Here is a 6,468-nt window from a genome sequence, read left to right as displayed (position 1 = left end):
GTGACTTAATAAATCACAATTTAATTAATTCTCTTTTTTTTTTCTTTAAAACTTTATTAAAATCTAAACACGTTCACATATTAAAACCTTCAGAGGTCAGATATGGTTAAACGAGATGAAGAACCTGCAACTTCAGAGACACAAATCTCCTCTGACCGCAAAGGTTTGCTTCACCAACTAGCACCCAGCGGTCTGTCTGCAATTGTGTACAAAATGACCTCATTTGAAATCCTGTTGAGTGGCAGAGCAATCTAGATATGTTCAAGACCAGGTGAGGATGACTGAGAAGAGGGACCCATGTCCCTCGGATAAAGAGAGAGGACAGAGACGTCCATTCGCCAAGGACAGCATCTGAAAGTGTCAGAGGCGAGGGAATACAATTGCGTCTTTAAGGGTTTCAGACTAAACAGCTTATTTGTATTCCATCCATACTGCGCGCCTCCTCACGTGTGACTGAACGAGGAAGGGAGGCTGAGAGTGATGATAGTGAGGAGGGAGGTAAGGAGAGAAAGAGAGAGAGATGAGCCTAAATGTGATGCAGCAGAATGCTGTGACAGAACAGGCTTTGGTAGATGAGGGAACACTGGCAAGTGCACACTCACACACTGTCACGCACATGAACACACACTAACACATTTGCAGAAAAACGAGAGAGGAGAAAAGCAACGAATGGCATCTTAAGTCCTCAGCGCTTCGGTTTACGGATGTACGGTTTCAAAACCTGTAGTCAAGGTCTTCTCGGCGGCACTTCAAGGAAAGACTCGCGCCAAACAGCATGCGGCATCTCTGATTCATTCCACAGGTGAGGGAGGAGAATCGAATGAGTCATTACGCTCAGAGAAAATGTGGCCCTGAACTTCTGCCCTCTTAAGGCTGAAAGAAAAGTTCAAATTACATCTGGGTTTGAATAAAAGGAAGCTGTTTTTTGCCAAAAAAAAAAAAAAAAAACGGATTTTGGAAGCTGCGTTTTTTCGTATCTGTGCACTGAAGTGAAACTACTTTTGTGATAATGTCCCAGGAAATTGCAAGGTCAAACAGGCAATTTTGTGTTATTCGCGAGCACCGGAGCAGAATGAAATGACTTGAATCCAGCATGTCATTACATGACTTCATCAGTGGTGAGTAACTTCCTGAAAGACTTTCATGGCATTTTTAAATTATTGTGCCTCTCAGTTGTTGGATATTTTGGCTCATTTGTGAGCAACAAAAACTTTAGCATCTGTTTTACTTTCATTTATTTTATTATTGTTTGCTTTTTTATTTTAGATTATTTTATGATTGTTTCATTTGGTCATTTAACTATTACATGAATGCATTAGACACTTTTATCCAAAGTGATTTAGAAGACATGTTTCATCTGTATATGTGCTCCTTTGATATCAAACCCATGACCTTGCTATCGTTAGCACCATTTGCTACCAGGAACCGAAAACAATTTCAACAGCATTGGAAAACCGGCGATAATAAGAGTCGCCTCTTTGTAAGCTCTATCTCTTTCTAATATACCAAAGACACCATTTCTGTGACAGTATTGGTTAGACTATAAATGACATGTGTTTGTCTTATATTTGTTGGCTCGTTGACCTCAGAAAGCACTTTGGACACATTATACGAAATGGCGATGTACCAAGAAATCTAGAATATCAGAGAGATTTAAGTTTGTCCTCAAACTTATTTTTTTTGTATGGGAAAGGACAGCGCTTTGCTCATGTAAACAGACAATTTATTAGATAACAGCCATATGCTGCATATCTGCAATGCTTTCTGCTTGACCAACAGTGCATTTTATGCAGATGGTTTTATCTGAAATGATACTGCATTCAATTAATACACTTTATCGATGCATTTCTTGGGAATCAAACCCATGAGCTTTGTTTGAGTTACAGAGCAAGTAGCTTCCTAGTATGAGGCAGCTGATCTGTGACCGATATCTGCTGAACTTGTATGATGACTCACTTCCTGTGGAGATTGGGGCACAGATGTCCAGGTGGGAATATACTTTACAAACTCTGCATTCCTTTGGTCTTTGGGTTTCATCAAGTTTGGAAACTTCTGCAGATTAGCCTCAGGCACTAATTCATATAATCTCAAAAATGCAGTTTTAACAGCTTCAAAAGCAAGACTGTGTTCAGACATCAGAGAGAAGTGAATCTCTTGAGCCCTACCTTCCAAAACACTCTGCAAAATCAATGTCCAATGTCAGTGTTCAGACCAACCCAAAGTAGCTACTGTCAATTTTGTAAAATATATATATTATATAGATTTTTAAAAATTAGACACATTTATATAATAACTGAGAATAGTGTTATATTTTATAATTGATTTTATTTAATATGTCCATTTTCCCCTCAGACACAGATCTCAAGTCATACTCGTGAACATTTAAATATGACATTATGCAACCTGTTGTTATATATCTCAGAAATTCCTTCATACAATTTTTATAAAGATTTATATAATAATAGAAAGTATTTCTAAAATCCATTATTTCTTAAAATGTTCTTTATATATTTTTTTCTGATGCAAACTGTAAATCTCATTCGTGTACATGTAAATATGACATTATTAATGTCGAACTAAAATAATTATTAAATTAAGAAGTATTTTCTAGATGTCTTTTTATCTTTTTTTTTTCTCTCTCTCTGACACACATCTAAAATCTCATTCGTGCACATTTAAATCTGACACTATTATTGACGTCTCAGATAAGTTTTTGAAGAAAATTTGATGTGAAATGTGTGTTGGAGGCATTTTTGAAATGTTATGAAACTCTAGACGAGACATCTGTGAGATTAATGACATCTCAAAGGAAAAATCTTAGAAAAAAGTTTCCATTTTCTCGGTATTTAATCGTACTGCTGTCAAAAGCAAGCAATTGCAATGTGATAATAAACATTTTCATTTGTGATTCGTTCTTTGCCTGAAGTTCTAGTTTTCCACTCAGGGCCTCACAAATTCATTATATTTCTAATAAAACTGGCAACAAGCCTTGACGACAACAAACTAGGCATTTCTAGTCTTGTAACATAACATTTCCCGCTCTCAGATGGGGTTTAATGGTTTCACCCAAAGACAGAGCTGATCTCCTTTTGTCTCCCCGGTGGTCCTCAGAGGCGCTCTGAGACAGTTGTCTTGATTATGTTGTTAGTAGAAGTGCTCATCCCGTCTTAATGCAATTAGGGATGTGACAGCCTTCTCAGTGAGTTATGATGTTCACTGCACTGCACAGCTCAGTGTATCACAAAACCCATGACACCACTGTGATTGACAGCGTAATAACTGACATTATGGAAATGAATGTGGAGGTAAACTCCTGCTCCTCTGTGTCTATAGTAGATCACAGACAGGAGGTCGTCAGATGTAATACACCTCATATTGTGATATTTTTAGCCCCTAGGTGTTGTACTGTAGATATGCAAATAGTGGGTTGGATATAAGATACTATGTATAGAACAACATGCATTTTTTTTTCTTCTGGTAATAAAAAAATAAACATACAAAAAAACACACTTCACACAAAAATACCCATAAATATATATCAAAGTATTGAATTAATATAAAAAAAAATAAAAAAATAAATCATCATTACAACAATCATCATGAAATGCCAACAATGAAGTATTTGTTGCCATTTTACAGGTAAATAAATAAATAATTGATGGATCAAAGCAATGGTTCACCCAAACATGACAAACATGAAACAATCATGAAAATCTGTATTTATTCATCACACCGAATCCATTTTAGACTTTTGCCCTTTTACAGGAAAAAAAAGGTAAAATTTAATTCAAAGATATAAAAATCATGCCAAAAACCACAACAACACAACCCATTAAAAATTGTTATTTATTCATTCACCCGAATTCAAACTCATTTAAGCAATTTTTTGTCTTATTTGTGGAACCCGCCTTCAGACAAATGAAAGGTAAATGTCTTTTATAACATTCACCTTTTTTTTCTTTTGTGCAACATAAAAAAGTTGTTTTAGAATTTTACAATTATTATAAATGTGATCAAAAAGATTCATGTTATGTAATTCAAACTCTTCTGAAGCAATTTTCGTTTATATACACAAAATATATATTCACAAAACTGGTCATGTTTTGTAAAAAATATATATTCACAAAACTGGTCATGTTTTGTAAACTGGATCAGCTGATTCATTCAAAAAGATCTCTGACAGTTCTTGAACAAATCGGACAATGCTGCTTTCATGAATGCACAAAGAAAGGAAAATATCCTAAACCTTAGACTATTTCTCCACACAAATATATAATTTGTCTTTAGACGAGTTGGTATATTTGGTATGATTCACATGAATCACTTTTATAATACATTCATGGTGGTTGTTGTCATTCACTTTCATTATATTTAAAACAACAACAACAACAACAAAAAAACGCCATTAAAACATCAGTCACACTTTCCCATTTAATAAAACAACAGTCTAAACATGCAAATTAATAAATATAAATTTTCATTTTTTATTTGAACTGTCCCTTTAAGTACATTAAAACATCAGTCACACTTGCCTGTTTAATAAAACCCTCAGCCTGGAAAGAAGATTTGTCCTTTCTAGGGCAAAGTGTGTACCTGAGACCATCTGTAGCTTGTGTGTTTATGTACAAGTGTGTGTGTGTGTGTGTGTGTGTGTGTGTGTGTGTGTGTCTATTTGTGAAATGCACACTTGTCTTATTAGAGTCTCAACGTAACCATATACCTGTCAAACGGCGACAGCTCTATTTCCAAACCCCCCCCATATTGGCTGATTGAGTCTGTCATTGGTGTATTTGGGGGATGGTGGAGTATACAGTATTTTTTGAGTTGCTCAAAAACATGCTATGGTTTCCCAGATGATAATTCTGTTGCTTAAATGTTGCTCTATACAGCTTATGAGACTTAATGGAGTTCTTAAAATGATCTAATCATTTATACATGCATATTGCTTTTGTCTGTACAGTGAAAGTCAATAGGACACAGACAATTTCCAAAATATCTTCTTTTGTCATTTGCAAAAGAAAGTCAGTCATACGTTTAAAAAAACACAAAATTTCCATTATGGGTTTCAATTTACATATTAACCTTTGCTTTCTTTTATTTTGGTCGTTCTTCACAAAATTCCTTAGTAAAAAAGATTCAAGTGAGACAATCACTGATACACAGCACACCCTTAAAATAAAAGATTCAAAAAGTGGTTTTCACAGAGATTCCATATAAGAACTTTTTTTCTTCTTCTTCCATGAACAGTTCTTCAAAGAAGCATTGCGAAGAACATAAGTGAAGAACATTGTAATCATTTGAAAATAACTTTTTTTTTCTCACAATAAAGAACCTTTTGTGCAATGGTAAGATTTCATTGATATTAGAGGTTCTTCATGGAACCATCAATGCCAATAAAGAACCTATAATTGAAGAAATGTATGTTAATAAGAAGTGTTGCATATACAGACAAGAAGTTGAGAAAAGTGGAAAAACATTAAGTTAAACATGAACTCAGAACATGATTTATAAGTCGTTCCCTTAAAGTTGACAATCCAAAACCAACCATTATTCAATACACGCTGTAAATGAAAACGAAATATTAGCAAAGTATATTGACTTTTCTTTGTGTACAGCTTTCAAACAAATCAGTTAAAACACTAGCTAGCTAGAAATAAACAACTACGGCTCATAATTAAAGCAAATCCACACGCCTGGCAGGAAGGGATGAAAATAATTGTTTTTCCATGCAATTGGAGATGCCCAGGGGGGTCGGATTAAAAACGCTTCAGGCTGCTTCATAAACTACCCTCCCTGATGCCTTTGAGATCTGCCTTTTAAAGTAATGACATCAAAACATGGTCTTTTGCTGGGAGTATCTCTCTTCCTCAAAGGCCTGAGACACTGGGCGCCTTGCATCTCTTAATTGGAACTGATTAAAATTTTTAATGTTGTTCACTCCATCCTGCACTGTTTGCAGTTCTTTCCCAGCCTTCTCTGACCTGTATTGCCCTTTGATGAGTGAACAGCGTGTTTTTACATTCATTACACTTTTAACGCTACTGTTTACTGTACGTCGTACTCAGATTTTTCTCAAACGGCAATGTCTTCGAACTTGTGTTTTGTTTTTACTTTGGGAGACCAGGTGAAAAAAATAATGAGATGCTTTAGACTGTAAAATTATACACTATCACTGTCTTAAAATAATCTATTGATATTTTGTATTAACGTAATTTTAGTGCTGTTTTAGTATCACTAATATATTAGTTTTTGTTAATATTTTGAATTCAATTTTCTGCTTTCATATTCATCTTAGCTAGTTTTAAGAATTGTGCCGTGTCTTTTTGACAATTTTTAAATTCATTTTACTGTGTTTTTAATAGTTTTTATTATTTTTTTAATTCCAGTTTTAGTTATTTTAGTACATAAAGTTAACTAAATTAAAATGAAAATAAAAGAGTTTATTAATTAAATATTTTTGTATTATTA

The 6,468-nt window shown here is 34.4% G+C and overlaps 1 protein-coding gene across 2 annotated transcripts in view; it reads left to right on the top strand.

Annotated features, from left to right (window-relative positions):
• The first annotated feature begins 292 nt into the window (after positions 1 to 292).
• Positions 293 to 6,468, top strand: part of lrrc4ca (leucine rich repeat containing 4C, genome duplicate a) — a 212,880-nt gene continuing 206,704 nt past the window's right edge. The window contains exon 1 of one of the 2 annotated variants that reach the window (XM_042753570.1): positions 293 to 1,118. The gene's annotated coding sequence lies outside the window, so the exon portion shown is untranslated. The remainder of the gene's footprint in view (positions 1,119 to 6,468) is intronic. The other variant, XM_042753566.1, reaches the window with a different exon arrangement.

This window comes from Cyprinus carpio, chromosome B25 (genome assembly GCF_018340385.1).
Source record: "Cyprinus carpio isolate SPL01 chromosome B25, ASM1834038v1, whole genome shotgun sequence".
NCBI classification, from domain to species: domain Eukaryota; kingdom Metazoa; phylum Chordata; class Actinopteri; order Cypriniformes; family Cyprinidae; genus Cyprinus; species Cyprinus carpio.
This window is presented reverse-complemented; position numbering and strand designations above follow the sequence as displayed.